Genomic DNA, 9525 nt, shown 5'->3' with positions numbered 1-9525 from the left:
GATAACTGAATACTGCACGATTTCAGGAAAAGTCACTGGGCACAAATGCTAAGCACGTTTGAAAGCTGAACAGTGAGAATCTTTTGCTAAGTGTCCAAATAGGGGGACCGAAACCCAAACATAGAGGCTGCAATTCTGTCAAGCTCATGGCCTGGTAAAGCTGCTTTCCATACTCCTGTGGAAGCTTCATTAGACATTCACTACGCCAATATGTTGGCTAATATGAAGGACAAATCGGGTCCCATTTCAAGTCCCACTTCCGGGGCCATGGCATCAGGCACCCGCTTTACTGAATGCAACAGCTGCTTCTGTGACCACCGGAGCCTCTGAAGCGCGGCCGCATTTCAGCACGCGACTTCTCCAAACACACAAGTTGCTTGCCGTTAACAGCTCCACGCCGCTTTTTGTCTTCATATTTCATTCCACCTGCAGTTAGTGCTAGGGCAACGAGCACCGCAGCGCTGCCAAGGCCTGCAACACGGCGAACAACAACCAGGGCCTCCACGAAACCCAGTTTTCCCGAGACTCAGCCAGTCACCAACGATCTGCTTGGCCGGTGGCGCACCATCGCCAGAAGGCCCGTCGAGAACCTGGGTGCCTTCCTTTCTCCACGAGAGTGGTGTCATAAGTCACTTCGCATACTCTTGTGATGATAACTCCGCATTTCTTAAGTTCCTCTATGAGTTTGTTTAAGGTCGCTGTGGTTGGGTTGCATGTAAGAAGAAATCTCATGTTCTTGCGTGTGACTTCCACAGGAGCTGGGCGGTTCATTCGAGCCATGTTAATTTGGTTAAAAAATGTTCAGTGGGGGTATGAAAGAAGTTAAAAATTGAATACAGAAATGATGTAGAGACCTGAGTCTACTTCGGTCCGCTCCACTTGAAATTCTCAGTGCTCTGAGTATGGCGTTGGGAGTGATGGGAAGTGGAATGAACCTCCTAAGAGGAAGCAGCAATTCTTCAGTCCGGGAACACTGAGGCAGCAGAAAGGAAGTGCACTGAGGATTTCCCAGCCCGGTCAGATCTCTTGCACAGCGCTCTGCAGATTTCAATTCAACGCTTCTGTGTCCGGGTGAACCGCTCTAACCGGGGCTTCGTGGTGGAGGAGCCATGCATTCCTACCGTTCACTGGTCTACTGTTCACTGGTCTGCGTAGAGGTCGCGCAGTGCCTGGCAGTCATCTCCGCTGCCCTTCAGAAACTCCACACACGTGTGACCAGGAAGGCCACACAGCTGAGGGATGTGTTTACTCATTGAAGATTGTGTCTTAATCTTACGGCCGGTCCCGAGGCGGCGGCGTTCGCGGCCTGTAACGTCTGTGTTCTGATGCACGCGCCCCGTGACCGGCGAGCCCGTCTCCGCGTTGTCTGCCCCGGACCCACCCGGGCCGTGCACGTGGTGGACGCGGGCGATCACTGCGGCGCTGCTGTCATCGCGAAAATGTTAAACCCTTCTAAATACCCATCAACGCAGAGTGGTTAAATAAAACAGGGCCCATCTGAACCGAAGGGATGTGGAAAGCTTTCCACGGAGTTTTGTTGAGTGGAAAATGCCAGCAGCAGGTTACAGAATGATAGCGTGGGAAACAGTTTATGTAAGAACCACACTGAGAGACACATAGTGTCACATATCTTCTGTGCCCCCCCCCACAAAAAGGGTTGGAAAAATCACCCCCGAACGAATGACAGTTACGGGGTGGGGTGGGGGGCGGGAAAAATAATGGGGGCTGTATGGTGAATCTGCTATTAAAGAGAAAGAATAAAAAGAAAGGAGAGGGGGAGGGAGGGCAGGAGGAGCCCCCCAGAGCGATGTAGTGCACAGGCCCAGGAGGACAAGGACAGGCCAAAAGGAACGCAGGATGCCACTGAGATGGAAAACTGCAGCGGGCAACAGAGGCCGCCAGTCGCAGGTTCGCGCACCGCCCCCTCCGCTTTCCCAGAAGTAGCGGGCGGGCCTTCGGGCCCTGGGCCAAGTCTCAGGGTCTTGGCACGTAGGTGTTTGCCCCTGCATGCCCTGCGGCCAGCATACCTGGGAACCGCTGTCAAGTGCCTTCCCAGGCCTGAAAGAAGCAGACAGAGGCAGGTTTGGAAAGCGCCTGGCTGTTCCTACCGGAAAGGGAGAGGTGGTTCTTGGCTGACGACAGCCTCGCCTCTCCTCTTCTCAGGGCTCCCGCCTCCTTGCTCCCCCACCCGTATCCTAAGGGCAGGGCCCAAAGAGCAGCAGGGGAAGCTGAGGCCAGAGGGGAAGGAGGGGGCTTGAGCAACATTAAGGGCAGAGCTAAGGAAGGTCTTCACTTTGGGCTCTTTCCAGGCTGCTGTGCTCCTGGGTTCAAGTCCCAGCCCCACCTGTCTCTCTTTGTGCTCTTAGGAATTTCCTCCCAATTCCTCTTAATTTAGATAAAATCTACTCACCATAAAAGTGGCTCTTTAGACGTGTACAGTGCTTAATATATTCACAGAGTCATGCAACTATCATCACTATCTAATTCCAGAACATTTTCATCACCTGGGAAAGAAACCCCGTACCCACTAGCAGTCACACCTACACTTCCTTCCCCCGCCCCCCCCCCAGCCCCTGGCAACCGCAGCACACTTAATGTCTGCAGATGTGCACATTTCGGACCCTTCCTATAAACGGAATCGTACAATCTGTGGTCTTTTGTGACGGGCTTCTTTCACTTAATATAATGTTTTCCAAGTTCATCCGCGCTGCGGCAAGTATCCGTACTTCATTCCTTTTATTGCTGAACTTGTTGCTGAACATTGTTCCACTGCATGGATGCACCACATTTTGTTTATCCATTCACCAGTTGGGGGAAAGCGGGGCTCCTTCCACCTTTTTTTAAATCCTCACCTGAGGATATGCTTATTGATTTGAGAGAGAGATATCGATCAGTTGCCTCCCGTAGGCACCCTGACCTATGAATCGAACCCATAACCTAGGTATGTGCCCGGACTGGGAATCGAACCCATAGCCTTTTTGGTGTACGGGACAATGCTCCAACCAAATGAGCCATCTGGCCAAGGCAAGCTGCTTCCACTTCTTGACTGTAATAAATAATGCTGTAAGGAACATTCAGGTGCAGTTTTCAAGTGGACGTGTTTTCAGTTCTCTCGGATACATTCCTAGGAGTGGAATTGCTGAGCCACATGGTAACTTGATGTCTAAGTTTCTGAGGAACCTCCAGTTTTCCAGAGCAGCTGTACTATAGTCGCTCCATTTCTCACCCTCTCTGAACCTCAGTTTCCCATTGGCAAAACATGAGTACTGACACTTACCTGACAGAATGGCTGTGACAATTAGATAAAATAGTGAATGCAGTTAGCACACAGCAGGTACTCAACAAGTGGATTACTGTAACTAGGACATCTGTATGACTCAGCCCGGTCCTTTCTGTTCCCTTCAAACCTGGCTGGGCCTCTACTGCTCCTCGTTATCCCTATCTGTTGCCCTGCATCTTGAATTTCCCTTGAATTAACTTTACTGGGGAGCACACCCCATTGAATAAAGGCCTGAGCCCAAGCTGAATGCAAAGGTAATGTTAGAGTTGGAATCATCCACTACTACTGTGATTCTCGAAGTGTGGAACCCAGAGCACCAGCACCTGGGAACTTGTAAGCTGCAAGTCCTCAGACCTCACCCCAGAAACACTGAAGCAGGGACTCTGGGAATGAGCCTCAGCAATCTGTGTTTTAACAGCCCACCCTCCAGGTGGTTCCAATGCAAACTACAGTTCCCAAGTTACAGAGGAGAAAACTGAGGCCCAGGGGAAGGACATAACTGGTTCAAGGCCATAAAGTGGTAAAGAATAAAAGCTTTGGATGTATTGGCTGCAAATTCCAGCTTCCCTATTTCCAATTGTGTGACCTTGGGCATGCCCCTTTACATCAGTATCCGTCTTAGTTCAGGCTGCTGTAACAGAATACCATAGACAGGATGACTTAACATTTATGTCTCACAGTTCTGGAGGTTGGGAAGTCCATGATCAAGGTGTGAGCTGATTCTGTTCCTGCTGAGAACCCTCTTCCTGGTTTGCACATGGCAGATGTCTTCCCCTTGTTCACCACGTACCCGAAAGAAAAATGATCTCTGTCTTGTCTTTTCTTACTGGGGCACTAATCCCATCCATGAGCGCTCCACCCTTATGACCTTATTACCCCCCAAGAGGTCCCACCTCAAAAAACCATCACTTTGAGAGTTAGGATTTGAACATACGTGAATGGAGGGCAGTGTATCCTCATCTGTTGAATGAAAACAGTGTACACCTTCTCCCAGAGTGGCCATTACTCTGCATGAGAAGCGGAGTGAGGGCTGGAACTCAAGCCACTTAATTTCCAGCCTGCTGTGTTTATCCCCAAGAAACTGTCTGTCGCCCCTTTACCATCAGATAAGAAGTCTCCAGAAATCTTAACATTTGAAAGGTTCACATGGAGAGCAGGGCCTTGTTTTATTCTGTGAGGCCCCTACAGGAAGAGCTAAAAGATTGAGGGAAGATACAAGAAGGTAGGTCAATTTAATGGAGATGTTTCTAACTAGAATTGTTCAGAAACAGAATGGGGAGCCCCAAAGTGTATTGGGAACTCATCACTGGAGGATTCCAAGCAGCATCCTCATCCCCTCTTCCCAGGATGTTGGAGAGGGGAGACTCTCAGGGTAAGAAGCTGGTGTGGATGATCTTGGGGCGCCCCTCATAAGTTAACCTTCTGTAGTGGACTTGAGCTGTTTGTCTCAGCAGCATCCCCTCTGGGGAACACCCCTTTTTCTGCTCCAGATTTTGGAGGGGTTGTAATCAGGATGCTCCATTCACTCCTCCAACCCCAGGGGAGGGCATACTACCCAGACTGGCCAATTAGAATATTCCAGTCTCTCTGACCACACTGATTGGTTCAAGGAATGGCATGTGACCCAAGACTGGCCAATCAGAATCTTTTTTCTATTGGAGCTGTTTCATAGCCACAACCAACCTTTAGTTTTCCAGTCTGGTGAGACTAGAGTTCCTTTTTGTGCTTCATCCAGTTTGGGGTTTTTGTCCTTGCTAGATATCAAAATGGGCCTTCTTGTTCTCGTATTGGGACCTGCCTCCCTCCAACATGTGCTCTAAAACAATGGCAAGAAAGACAGCCCTCAAAACAACAATAGTTTCAATCACTTAAAATCTTTAGACTCTTGAACAAATACCCAAATGGATTCCAGTCCTAATACCAAGCAAAACATTTTAAAATCCATTTTCTCCACCTCTTTCTACATACAGCTCATATTCACAACAGCCTAAACTTGCTCCTTCCTTCTTCAAGTGCCCAAGCCCCAGTTAGCTCTTGGCTTTTTCCTCCTCTCCTGCCCTTTCCAATGTCCATTGATCCAACTTTGCTGGACCCTTTGCTGGCCTAGGCAGGAGAGGAAGAGGCTGTGAATCTTCATACAGTAAGGTGGTTTTACACATGTTATTTTTAGGGTCAATGCAAGAAGCGTGACTATAAACACCCACCTGTAGTTAGAGGCATGACCGTGAAGTTACACTTTCAGAAGAGATACTGAGGTCTTTTAACGCTGAGTCACATGCCAAGTTCAGCTCCGTAGACATTTAGTGAGTGGCTGATTGTTTTGGGCATCTGGACTTATGTTCAGCTGAGCCCCAGACATTGAAGGTCTGTTACTCACTCTTCACTGAGTACCTGCTATGTGCAAGGCCCTAAAGATATAATCAGGAAAGAGATATTAAAGGCACAAAGTTGATTTCTATGAAATAGTGATTGAGTGTTACTGGGGAGATTTATCTGGGGATTGGAAACAAAGCAACGTTGGAGTTAAGGGAGGCTCCCTGAGAAACTTTTACCAGCACCACTGCTTCCACCTAGTAATTCTGTCCAAAGAGGAGGCTGGCACTCTGACATACCCCTTGCCATTCATGAGAGTTTCATGCTGGGACATTTGCATGTCAGGAAGTGAAAGGGACAGGGGAATGTTAGTTTTGTCTGACCTTAACCTTCTGGAGGCTGAGCAGCAGAAGTTTTAAAACCACAGGTTTTGAGGACAACCAGATCGAGATCTGAAACCCCTCCCTGTCACTAATCAGCTGTGACCTAGGCAAGCAGTGTCACCTCTCAGAGTTTCCCTTGTTAAAAGAGCATGTTAATACTCACCTCGTGGGATTGTTGGGAAAGTCAAATACTGTAATATAGGTAAACCGTAGGCCTGCTGCCTCACAAAGTCTCCATAAATATTAATGCTGTCGAATGCTGTTTTAGGTAAAGAGATCTCACTAGAGAACTTCCGGCCAAGATGGAGGCATAGGTAGACACACTGTGCCTCCTTGCACAACCAAAAAAAGACAACAACAAATTTAAAAACAAAAAACAACCAGAACTGCCAGAAAATCAAACTGTATGGAAGTCTGACAACCAAGGAGTTAAAGAAAAAACATTCATCCAGACAGGTGGGAGGGGTGGAGACAAGCAACCAGACGGAGAGGACTCCTGGCAAGGAGGCAGCGGCAGACCAGGTAGTCCCACATTTGTGTGCAGATAAACCAGGAGAAACAACTGGGGAGCAAGACAGACCGCACAACTTAGAGTTCCAGCATAGGGAAATAAAGCCTCAAAACCTCTGACTGTAAAAACTTGTGGGGGTTGAAGCAGCAGGAGAAACTCCCAGCCTCACAGGAGAGTTTGTTGGAGAGACCCACAGGGTCCTAGAATGCACACAAACTCACCTACCCTGGAATCAGCACCAGGAGGGCCCAATTTGCTTGTGGGTAGCAGGGGAAGTGACTGAAAGCCAGCGGAGAGCTGAACAAGTGGCGCTGTTCCCTCTCGGACCCCTCCCCCACATACAGTGCCACAACAGAGCCATGTGTGTTGCCCCGCCCTGGTGAATACCTAAGAATCCGCCCTTACTACGTAACAGGTGAGTTGAACAAACAAATAAACAAACAAACCCCTCAACAAAGGCCCAAATGAAAGAACAGATCAAAGCTTCAGAAAAAAATACAACTAAGTGAGAAGAGATAGCCAACCTATCAGATGCACAGTTAGAAACACTGGTAATTAGGATGCTCACAGAATTGGTTGAGTGTGGTCGCAAATTAGAGGAAAAAGTGAAGGCTATGGAAAGTGAAATAAAGGAAAATGTACAGGGAACCAACAGTGACAGGAAAGAAACTGGGACTCAAATCAATGGTTTGAACTAGAAGCAAGAAATAAGCATTCAACCAGAACAGAATAAATAAGAGTTCAAAAAAATGAGAAGAGGCTTAGGAACCTCCAGCACAACCTTAAATGTTCCAACATCTGAATCATAGGGTGCCAGAAGGAGAAGAGGAAGAGCAAGAAATTGAAAACTTATTTGAACAAATAATGAAGGAGAACTTCCCCAATCTGACAACAGAAATAGACTTCCAGGAAGTCCAGGAAGCCCAGAGAGTCCCAAAGAAGTTGGACCCAAGGAAGCACACACCAAGGCACATCATAATTACATTACCCAAGATTAAAAATAAGGAGAGAATCTTAAAAGCAAGAGAAAAGGAGACAGTTATCTACAAAGGAGTTCCCATAAGACTATCAGCTGATTTCTCAAAAGAGACCTTACAGGCAAGAAGGGGCTGGAAAGAAGTATTCAAAGTCGTGAAAAGCAAGGACCTACCTCCAAGATTACTCTATCCAGCAAAGCTACCATTTATAATAGAAGGACAGATAAAGTGCTTCCCAGATAAGGTCAAGTTAAAAGAGTTCATCATCACCAAGCCCTTATTATATGAAATGTTAAAGGGACTTATCTAAGAAAAAGAAGAAGATCAAAAACCATGAACAGTAAAATGACCACAAACTCACAACTATCAACAACCGAACCTAAAACAAAAACAAAAACAAAAATGAACTAAGCAAATAACTAGAACAGAAACAGAATCACAGAACTGGCGATCACATGGAGGGTTATCAGTGGGGAAGGGGCGGGAGGAATGGGGGAAAAGGCACAGGGAATAACAAGCATAAATGGTAGGTAGAAAATAAGGGGAGGTTAAGAATAGTATAGGAAATGTGGAGGCCAAAGAATTTATATGTATGACCCATGGACAGGAACTAAGTGGGGGGGAATGTGGGTGGGAGAGGGTGTGCAGGACGGAGGGGGATGAGAGGGGAATGAAATGACCGTAATAGCATAATCAATAAAATATATTTTTTAGAAAAGAGACCTCACTAGAGATGTGCCCATTGTACTCCAGGATGTACTTATTTTCAGTATCTGAGGTTCCAGAAGGAAACTGAAGCAGCGCACCGAGGATACCGTGTCCTGGCGGAGATTTCTCACCTGCATCCAAGATGGCTTTTTTTTTCCCTTAAGGTTTTGAAAAATGCAACTTGCCCAAGTTTATGGTCACAAATTGCCCTTTTATATAGGGTGGGGCAATAGTAGGTTTACAGTTGTTCATATGGAAAATGAGACAATACTAATAAATAATAACACAAGAATGAACTCTGTGTGTTTTGTGCTCCCATCTGTAAACCAGCTTTCGCCCCACGCTGTACTGACGCACAAAGGCACCCAGACACACGATTTCCTAACTCAGAACGATGGGGTGGTGGGTAAGGGAGCAAGGGCAGAACGAGCAAAAAGAGCAGGAGCCACATCCGGACTAACATCCCACCAGCAGAGCAGGTGACACACGAAGACGCATCTGTTCCCACTGCAGAACTGCTCCCAGTTCAGAGGGATTCTGGGTCTGAAAGAGCTACAGTGGGTTGAACGAAGTTGTAATTGAGTGAGAGCTTGAACTGCTTGCTGCCAATAAGTTGCCCAACAAGGAGCTGGGGCAAGGAAACTGACTTTAACGGAAAAGCCAACAAGCCAAGAAGGTGGCATACTGGCATCCTAAAGAACCATCTTGAGAAGGTACAGAATTTAGGCTTCTTTTATGTTAGGGGAAGAGGGGAAATGGGAGAGGGAGAGGGGAGGTCAGGAGGCGATTGATGACCACTGACACCTGGACGTCAGGAAGGGTCCACGAGGAATGGTGAAACTTCTCTGCTATTGTCAAAACCCCTGGCTGCCATCATCCCAGACATGAGATTCTTCTAGTCTAAATCTTTTAATAAACAATCACCGGTTTTGTACTACCTTCCTTTTCTCCTTGGGGAGGTAGTATTAAACAGGCAGATTGTCTCAGGAATTCCTAGGCTGGAGGTTAGATTCCTTGGTGATGAGCATACCTACAGGATCAAGCAGAAGTTACTGCATGCTTGGGAACTGGGCAGACTCAAACACGTTGGAGTCAGAAAGACTGATTATTTTATCTTATCACACACAGTCACAATTTCAGAGGAAATTCTAAGATACTTAAGTGTGCCTCCCACACGAGGCCCCTTCCATCTTCCTTGCCCTTGAGATGCTGGGCACCGTGAGTCCCTGTTAAGTAGTACCAACTGAGCTAAAAGCATAATGTGAATCCCAGAGCTTTCCTGAAATTTCTGCATGTTTGTACCCAGGGCTAAACACAGGGTGACTTTGGGATCACTCAGTTCTATGAAAATGC

At 47.2% G+C, this 9525-nt stretch overlaps 1 pseudogene; it reads right to left on the bottom strand.

Annotated features, from left to right (window-relative positions):
* Nucleotides 1-286: 286 nt before the first annotated feature.
* On the bottom strand, nucleotides 287-780 carry LOC112299592 (protein tyrosine phosphatase type IVA 1 pseudogene; annotated as a pseudogene).
* Nucleotides 781-9525: the final 8745 nt, after the last annotated feature.

The sequence above is a fragment of the Desmodus rotundus genome, chromosome 3 (genome assembly GCF_022682495.2).
Source record: "Desmodus rotundus isolate HL8 chromosome 3, HLdesRot8A.1, whole genome shotgun sequence".
NCBI lineage: Eukaryota > Metazoa > Chordata > Mammalia > Chiroptera > Phyllostomidae > Desmodus > Desmodus rotundus.
The sequence above is the reverse complement of the archived record's forward strand: the minus strand, read 5'-3'. Positions and strand labels throughout refer to the sequence as shown.